Raw genomic sequence first — 10280 nt, forward strand, 5'->3', positions numbered from 1 at the left:
TTCATCTTGGTGATCGGCTGTAATGGTGCTACACTTCCTGTCGGGAGTCCTCTCCCGATGTTCATCGCTCCCGACTTTTCCATGTTCAGGCGACTTCCCGTAGCCATACAATACAAATTAATCCAATGCAGGGCCGCTCTTGCCTCGTCGCCTGACCGTGCTAAAAACACTAGGTCATCTGCGTATGTTCGGCATATAAACTTGTTGTGCCTTATCGTCATTCCTTGGAGTCGATTCCGGAAACCGCAAAGCAGCGGCTCGACAGCGATGGCATACAATATCGTTGACAGCGGGCACCCTTGTCTGACCGATCGTGAGATGTTGATGGGGCCCACCGAGCGTCCATTGATGAGCACTTTGGATGCGGCTCCGTGGAGTAGTCTCATGACGACGGTGACAAAACTTTCCGGAAACTTCATTTTCGTCATCACGTCCGTGAGATAAGCATGACTCAGCCTGTCAAATGCGCGATCGAAGTCTATCGATACCAATACACCCCGGAGACGACATGTTGAAGCCAGTGCGATAACATCGCGGTAGTCGCTGAGTGCCGTTTGTATATTGCTAGCTCCTCCTAGCTGGGTTTGGTCGAGTGAAATCACTTGGCATATCACGCGTTTAAAGCGTGCTGCAAGTATCCTGGCGTAGATCTTGTAGTCGCAATTAAGAAGGGTCAGTGGCCGGTAGGCCTGTATCCCTGTGCCGCCAGATGGTTTGTGGATGTGGATGATCATTCCTTCCACGAAGGTGCGTGGAAGAGGCACGTTGGGAGACATCAATTCGCAGTACATGGCAGTCCATCGTGGAATCATGAGATCTTTAAATGTACGATAGAACTCTAACGGAAACCCGTCGGGCCCCGGCGATTTGTGCGACGCTCCCTTATTCAGCTACCGGGGTCGGACATTTGTTACCATAACTTACAGAGATATCATGCGACCTTCGTGTATGACCTAGGGCATAATGCAGGAAGCTCTATGAAGCTTTTTGCCGATGATGCTGTTGTATACACAGACATCCCGACGCTAGATAATTCCAGCAGAATGTAGGCTGACTTACTGAGGATAGACACTTGGTGCAGGGATTGGCATTAAGAACATAAAAATGTAACGTATTGAGGATAAATAATGTAAGATTGGTTATTTTTTGACCACATAAACGCCAAATATGCACTGGAAACAGTCACAACTATTAACTATCTTTGAGTATGCCTATAGAGTAATTTGAAATGAAACGACCACATCATAATAACCGTAGGAAAGACAGATGTCAGAATAAGGTTTATTAGAAGATGCTAAGGAAGGATAGCCGATCCAATAGGAGGAAACCACCGTTCGACATATACTTGAGTATTTCTTGTCAGTCTTGGTCTCCTACCAGATAGCACTGATAGAGAAACTAGATCCTACACTTGCCGTAATTTACGGGCGGTTGATTAGTAGGTGCGGAGTTGGCACTCGATAGCGTTCCATTTGGGTTTCATCGGATACAGATAAGCTCAATTTGATGGCCAACACATCAACGTGAGTTCATATCAGCACACTCCTCAAACCATTACAGCACGATTCTAGAGTTATTACACGGACAGTTATCCTGCTAGAAGATTCCATCGCTGTGGAGGAAGACACTCAGCATAAGGTGTTACAGGTGTTCCCCAATAATGTTCACGTCGTCCACATCTGTCATGGTTACTTCGATTACTACCGCAGCTCCCATGGAAGCCCAGCATGTTTCGAGCAGCCTTTAGCTGGATAACGGCGTATCTCTCCACGACCATTGACCTGGTTTGAAAATAAATGGAATTCATCCGACCACGCGACACGATTCCATTGATCCGCTGCTCAATCTCGATGATAACCTGCGCACAGTAATCGTAACTTACGATGTTGTTGGGTCAGCATAGGTTATGGAGGGGTCTTCTGCTGCGCAACACCGTGTTCAAAACTCTGCACTGAACGGTGTGCTCCAAAACGCTTGTGCCTGCGCCAACACTGTACTCTGTCCTCAGATCTGCCACAGATCTCTGCCTGTCCTGCTTTAAAGATCCTCCGATCCCTACGTTCTGTGATGAGGTATGGATGTACTACTTCTTGTCACCTACTCGTGGTTTCAGCATTCTTCAACCACTTTCGATAGGTGGTCACAATAGTAGCACGCGAACAGCCGACCATCTTCGCCATTTCCGAGATGCTCGTTCCCAGGCACTAGGCCACAACGGTGCGCCCTTTGTCAAAGTCGCTTAAGTTAGTGGATTTTGGCATCTGCTATGTACTGCTCTCACCACGTCGCGTGTACTCAGCGCCACCAGGCAGCATACAATCTCACTGTGGGCAACGGTCATAATGTTTTGGCTCATCAGTGAATATCATTGACGCTTCCAGAATGAGATTTTCACTCTGCAGCGGAGTGTGCGCTGATATGAAACTTCCTGGCAGATTAAAACTGTGTGCCGGACCGAGACTCGAACTCGGGTCCCGAGATCGAGTCTCGGTCCGGCACACAGTTTTAATCTGCCAGGAAGTTTCATCACTGACGCTTATCTTGTCTAAGACTGCAGGTGTTCCTATGGGAAGATTTATTCTTCAGAGAGAGTTGTAAAAAAACTAACTAGTAGAAATCAGATGTTTGTTTTGGCTACACGTTACTGAAAAAGAACACAAAAATTAAGCAATATGCCAAAGTAACCAAAAGAAGGAATCACTAAAATAAGGACCGAGCGAGGTGGCGCAGTGGTTAGCACACTGGACTCGCAATCGGGAGGGCGACGGTTCAATCCCGCGTCCGGCCATCCTGATTTAGGTTTTTCGTGATTTCCCTAAATCTTCTTCTTCTCTTCTTCTTCAGTAGCTCTACAGCCCTTGGTGAGCCTTGGCTTCTTCAACAATCTTCCTCCACACTTCTCGGTTATTTGCTGCTCTTTTCCACCCCCGGACTCCCATATTGCTGATATCCATTATTACCTCATCGATCAATCTTCTTCTAGGTCTCCCTTTTCGCCTAACTGAATGGATCATACCTTTCATCATTTTCTTTGGCATTCTATCCTCTGCCATTCTCTCCAAGTGTCCTAGCCATCGTATTCGCTGTGATTTAACAAATTTTACTATGTCCCTGCCTTGTATTAACTCCTGTAATTCAGCATTGTAGCGTATTCTCCAGCCTTCTTCCTCCCTTATTGGCCCATAGATTTTGCGTAGTATTTTCCGCTCAACGCTTCTTAGAGCATTTTTATCGTGTTCTGTCAATGTCCATACCTCTGAGCCGTATGTGATAACTGGGCGGACTAGGGAATTATATATTAGCAATTTAGTTTTTCTTGTAACAAGGCTACTTTTGAAAAGCTGCATATTTGCAAAGTAAGCTCTGTTTCCTGCTTGTATTCTTTCCCTTATAGCCTTTCCAATACTGTTATCATTTGTTATTAGGGCTCCCAAATAGTTAAAAGAGGACACTCCATTGAAGCATTTCCCATTGATGTTTAGGTTTTTAGGGGTTCTTCTGGCCTCAGATTGTGACATTACCATATATTTTGTTTTGTTTACATTTACTATGAGGCCAATTTTTAAGGCTTCTGTTTCCATTGCCCGGTATGTTTCTAGGAGTGTATTGGTATTTCTTCCTACTATAGCAATGTCATCAGCGTATGCACATATCTGGCTAGTTTTCATAAATATGGTGCCTCTTTTGTTGATTTTATTTACTGCACTATGCAGGGCAATGTTGAATAGGACAGTGGAGAGGCTATCCCCTTGCTTCACACCTTTATTAAAGTCAAAGCTCTCACTTGTTCTGCTAAGGACCTTTACTTTTGCTCTTGTCTCTGTCATTGTCATTCTGATTAGTCTTATTAATTTAGCACATATACCAACTTCTTTCAGTACTCTGTATAGTTCTTGCCGAATTATGCTGTCAAAGGCTTGTTTGAAATCGATGAATAAGAAATGCAGATCTATATCATATTCATAGAACTTTTCCATCATTTGCCTTATCACAAATATTTGATCAGTTGTTCCTCTGCCCGGTCGAAAGCCACACTGATATTCCCATAGTATGCCTTCTGCACACTTCCGTATCCTTTCGTTTAATATACTTGTGAAGATCTTATAAGCTGTACTTAGGAGTGTTACACCTCTATAGTTTTCACATGCTGTTCTGTCCCCTTTCTTATAAATGGGGACTATTATTCCAATTTTCCAATTATCTGGCATAGTTTCTGTTTCCCATATATCTGATATTAATGTGTGCAGTTCCTTTATTACAGCCTCACCACCAGTTTTTATTAATTCAGCAATTATGCTGTCTTCCCCAGGGGCTCGATTGTTTTTTGACTTGTGCACAGCCTGGGAGACCTCTTGTAGTGTTGGTTTTCTTGCCTCATTGGTTTTATTGTCTACTTCCAGCTCCACTCTTCCCTCCTGTGCAGCTGTCTCTTCATCTTCTAGGCTGGTGCTTAGTGTACCTTTGAAATATTCTGCCCATCTTCCCATTATCTGTTCTTCCTCCCTTATCATTTTCCCATCTTTACTGGAACAGGCCATTGTTTTTGGTTGGAATCTATTCTTCATTTTGCCTATGGCATGATAGAACTTTCTTATTTCACTCTGTTCCTTTAGTTCTTCTAGTTCTTGAAATTTCTTCTTATTCCACTCTCTTTTCTTTCTCTTGCACAGTCTGTTAGCTCTTCTCCTTAATTCTCTATATTGTTCCACATTATTTCTGGTTTCTCTCTGTAGCATTTTTGTTCTTGCCCTGTTCTTTTCCTCTATTGCTGACCTGCAATCTTCATCAAACCACTCCTGGGTTCTTCTGTTCCTTCTTATGCCTATTATTTCCTCTGCAGCATCCTTAATGGCTTTTTCAAACCTGTTCCACCTTCCATCTACTCCTTCTGTGGTCTCTTCATTGCTCAACTTTCTGCTTAGTGTTGCTTGGTATTTTTTTACTTCATCGGGGATGTTCAGTTTGTCTGTATTCCATTTCATCATCTTTCTCATTCTGTTGCCATTTGCTAGTGACAGTTTCTCTCTCAAGACTGATTTTATCAGAAAGTGGTCTGAATCACAGTTTGGTCCTCTGCAGCTCCGCACATCCGTAACTGACGTGGAGTGGCGTGCAATCACTAAAATATGATCAATCTGATTGACTACTCCATTGGCTGCAGACTTCCAAGTTCCCAGATGGATCCTTTTATGTGGAAAGCAGGTACTTTTAATAATCATATTATTCCTTGCTGCGAATTGGCATAATAAGTCTCCATTCTCATTGTTTTCTTCATGTAGTGAATATTTTCCAGAAACTCCATACAGATGTTCATTCCTCCCTATTTTTGCATTAAAATCTCCTATTACTAGCATCAGGTCATATTTAGGTACTGCACCGTATACTTTTTCCAAGTCTTCGTAGAAATGTTCTTTAATTATATCCTCTTTTTCCTCTGTTGGTGCATGTGCATTAACGATTGATATATTCCTAAATTTACCTTTTAGTCTGAGTCTGCACATCCTTTCATTTATGGGTTCAAATTCTAGAAGGCTTTTCCTAACTTCCCTAGTTATTATAAACCCTGTTCCAAGTTGGCCTGTTCTTTCTTCTGGTCCACTATATACCAACGAGTACTCAGGTTTATCTATCTGCCCATTCCCCTGCCATCTTATTTCCTGTAGCCCTACAATATCATATTTGAATTTTAAAATTTCATTAGCTATTTCTTTCATCTTTCCAGGCTGAAGCATTGTCCTCACATTCCATGATGCTACTGTTAGATCCTTTATCCGTTTCCTTTGCCGGGGTCGTGATACATGCTTTCCATCCAGTTTCCGAGGCTTCTGTTGAATTTCCGTAATATTCTTTTTTTTTACAGTATGGGGTTATTAGCCCCATGCCCAACCCCCAAACTGGAGGACCAGGATTTGTATGAGGTTTACTCCTCTAGGGAAGCTGGCTTCACTACGCCTCTAGAGCCCTCCCTGCCCTATGTTGTGGGACACACTTTGTCTGGCTCCTCTGTCGGGACCAGTCCGGCTTGGGAGACCCTGCCAGTAGCTATACTACCGCCGGCATAGCTCTCGACTTCACCGAAGCACGCAAACCTTCCCGCCCGGCACTGAAGGTGCCTACTATAAGGCGGTGTCCCCTGAGAGGGATTTCCCTAAATCGCTCCAGACAAATGCCGGGATGGTTCCTTTGAGAGGGCACGGCCGACTTCCTTCCCCGTCCTTCCCTAAACCGATGAGACCGATGACCTCGCAGTTTGGTCTCTTCCCCCAAAACAACCCAACCCCAACTAAAATAAGGTGTAGAACACGATTCAGTTTCGCAGAGGTATATCTCTGCCAAAATGGTTATTCTGTCATTTATTGGTCGACGAAAGCAGAGACTGAGATTTCGCAGAATAACCATCTTTCGACGAAGTGGCATACAACTGAATTCGCACACTCGTTAAGTGTCCCTTGTGTCATCCTATTGCTAATGATAACAAACTACAGCTGATCTAAATCTCTGACTAGAGAAATATTAGTACAAGAGAAATGTGAACCTAGCTCATTAAGGGGAACTGTCATACATTATGAAGTGATTAATAAGGAAATAAAAGTGAATACCTCTGTTTTCTATGGTTATTCAGTTGATCTGTTTCCACTGAGTGGTTTCTTTTCGAGCTAATATGTGGCAGGTAAAACAGAACAGTCCTCAAAGTGCTTCGTAAGATATAGCACTTCGTCTTCAGACCACAAGTGGCCCATCGGGACCATCCGACCGCCGTGTCATCCTCAGATGAGGATGCGGATAAGAGGGGCATGTGGTCAGCACACCGCTCTCCCAGTCGTTACGATGGGTTTCTTTGACCGGAGCCGCTACTATTCGGTCGAGTTGCTCCTCGGTTGACATCAAGAAGGCTGAGTGCACCCCGAAAAATGGCAACAGCACATGGCAGCCCGGGTGGTGACCCATCCAAATACCGGCCACACCCGACAGCGCTTAACTTCGGTGATCTGACGGGAACCGGTGTATCCACTGCGGCAAGGCCGTTGCCCCTTCGTGAGATATAATAGGAAAAAGTGGAAAGTAGATAAAGTACTGTATACAAGCAATGTAATAACTTAAAGGTAAAATGAAACTACCACAACAAGATACTATTGTGAAGAATGCCTTATGTTTACGTGTGTATTAGTTCTGTAAGCGTACTCGGGTAACGCTGAAGCCCGAATTTAATTCGAGATTATAAGTGAAATTGGTTGAGTTAGGATAATAAGTGATTTCTTTAATTTGTGAAATAAGTGATCTCACTTGCCACCTGAGATGTCTGGGAACATCAACGAAATGTAAAATTTAAATTTAAGGTAATTTTGGGGTCAGGCGCAAATCCAGGGTTCAGTTCTTGGAAAGGGGCCAGATGTAACATTCTGTCTCGTTCACTTTCAACAAGCCACAGACCCATAAGATTTTAATAATAACAGGAAAAGAATGTTTTAATGCAGTAATAAGGATAATAATAACTTGTTTACATCACTAGACAGTACACCGCTGTATCATAACTGCCAAGAAGTTGCAGTTCAGAGAAATACATCATCTGAAAAGCATTCGTTCAAATACTTGAGAAGGGGGCCGAACCGCACAATAACCCTGGGTTCTGTGTGAGGCGGCGGTGGAGTGAGTAGACTGCTGTAGCCTGGGCCGGCCGCTGTGGTCGAGCGGTTCTAGGCGCTTCAGTCTGGAACCACGCGACCGCTACGGTCGCAGTTTCGAATCCTGCCTTGGACATGGATGTGTGTGACGTCCTTAGGTTGGTTAAGTTTAAGTAGTACTAAGTTCTACGGGACTGATGACCTCAGATGTTAAGTCACATAGTGCTCAGAGCCATTTTGCTGTAGCCTGTTGTGGGGTTGTGTACAACTGAGGGCTACGGCAGGGACGAAACCTCTCCGTCGTTTCTAGGTCCCCAGTTCAATACATACATACATACATGCAGTAAATAATGGTGAGGAGATAAATCACATATTGTGTGGAATTACTTATATTAATTCCATAAAAATCATTCCTCCGTGCTACGCGGCCGAGAACACAAACAGGAAAACTGCACTGAAGAGCCAAAGAAACTGGTACATCTGCCTAATATCGTGTAGGACACCCGCGAGCAAGCAGAAGTGCCACAACACGACCTGGCATGGACTCGACTAATGACGGAAGTGGTGCTGGAGGGAATTGTCACCATGAATCCTGTAGGTCTGTCAATAAATCCGTGGACTACGAGGGGGTGGAGGTCTCTCCTGAACACCTCTTTGCAAGGCATCCCAGATGTGTTCAATAATGTTCACGTGTGGGGAATTTGGTGGCCCATGGAAGTATTTAAACTCAGAAGAGTGTTCCTGGAGCCACACTGTGGCAGTTCTGGACGTTTGGGATGTCACATTGTCCTGCTGGAATTGCCCAAGTTCGCCGGAATGCACAATGGACATGAAATTATGCAGGTGATCAGACAGGACGCTTACGTACGTGTCACCTGTCAGAATCTTATCTAGACGTATCAGAGGTCACACATCACTTCAGCTGCACACGCTCCACACCATTACAGAAACTACACCAGCCTGAACAGTTCCCTGCTGACATGCAGGGTCCATGGATTCATGAGGTTGTCTTCATACCTGTACACGTCCCTCCGCTCGATATAATCAGCAACGAGATTCGTTTGACCAGGCAACATGTTTCCAGTCATCAAAAGTCCAATGTCGGTGTTGATGGGCTCAGGCGATGCGTAAATCTTTGTGTCGTGCAGTCATCAAGGGTATACGAGTGGCCTTCGGCTCCGAAATCCTATACGGATGACGTTTTGTTGAATGATTGACACGCTGACAGTTGCTGATGGTCCACCATTGAAATCTGCAGCAATTTGCAGAAGGGTTGCACTTCTGTCACGTTTAACGATTCTCTCGAATCGTCGTTGGTCCCTTTCTTGCAGGATCTTTTCCAGCTGCAGCGATGTAGGAGATTTCATGTTGTACTGGATTAATAATATTCACGGTACACTCGTGAAATGGTCGTACGGGAAAATCCCCACTTCGTAACAACCTCGGAGATGGTGTGTCCCATTTCTCGTGCGCTAACTATAACACCACGTTCAATCTCACTTAAATCTTGATAATGTGCCATTGCAGGAGCAGTAACCGATCTAACAACCTCGCCAGAGACCTGTTGTCTTATATAGGCGTTGCCGACTGCAGCCCCTTATTCTGCATTATTACATATCCCTGTGTTTGAATACGCATGCCTATACCAGTTTCTTTGACGCTTCAGAGTATATTACAATAAATATTAGCCGCGACTACTGAGACCGCACACGACAAGCAGCGCAAGGGCGGTATGAAACAGACATGACGTTAGTGAACTGTTTAAACTGGAAAAGTGGGAAGTAACAGTGGGAAAAAAATGAGCAGTCGGTTACGTAAGTCTAAGCTCAAGTATGTTTCACACCGCGCCTGCGCTATGGGCCGTGGGCGCCCTCAGTACTCACGGCTAGTATTTACTAATACACAGCCTTCCTTTTGTGTTCCTGGCCGCGTAGCGCGGAGGAGCCGTTTTTATGGAGTTAATGTGATTCCACGTAATTCCCTTCCCACAATTTTGATTGTATTGTTGTGTGCATAGTTCCGCGTAGTCAGCGCGTACACAACTTTCCCACTAGAGCTCGCCCCGCTAAGCACAACAGCGCAGGCGCAGCGCTCGTCCGTCTCCACGCTACGAGATGGCGCTGTCTTAGAGACGGACCAAATTCTGCTTCCGCCGATCCGCGTATTAATATGTAACGCAGCCAATGAGATTGCTGCTAACGTAGAACCTTTTCTCCTCGCGATCCACACTCGCGCAGTGATACCTGAACGCGCGAGGTATTATAACGAGTGTACGGACCTCCGATTAGTCAGTTTGCATTTGTCTGCACCAGTCCGTACCAGTCTGCATTAGTCTGTACCAGCCTGTAGTCAAGTTTCAGTCTGCGCCTAATAAGATTATCATATTCCTGTACATAGCCATGAAGGGAAATGTATAGACACTTTCTCAAGTATCAGAGATATGTGAGAATAAGATTAACATACAAAGACCAAAGGAACTTCAGATTGTCAATTGCAAACAGCATCCAGAATCAAGTTCCGTAATGTCTACGATTTTTATTATTTTAATAAATGTGTGTGAAAATTAATCAAGTTCTGTTTAAAGTTGATCACCGTCAATCTGCTACTCTAAGCATGCAAGTGGCATTTCTATCGTCTGACCTAACTGCAGAAAATAAA

General features: G+C 44.4%; 1 pseudogene; it reads right to left on the reverse strand.

Annotated features, from left to right (window-relative positions):
* Positions 1-6912: 6912 nt before the first annotated feature.
* LOC124569490 lies at positions 6913-7030 on the reverse strand (annotated as a pseudogene).
* Between the last annotated feature and the right edge of the window lie 3250 nt (positions 7031-10280).

Source organism: Schistocerca americana, unplaced genomic scaffold (genome assembly GCF_021461395.2).
Source record: "Schistocerca americana isolate TAMUIC-IGC-003095 unplaced genomic scaffold, iqSchAmer2.1 HiC_scaffold_15, whole genome shotgun sequence".
NCBI classification, from domain to species: Eukaryota; Metazoa; Arthropoda; class Insecta; order Orthoptera; family Acrididae; genus Schistocerca; species Schistocerca americana.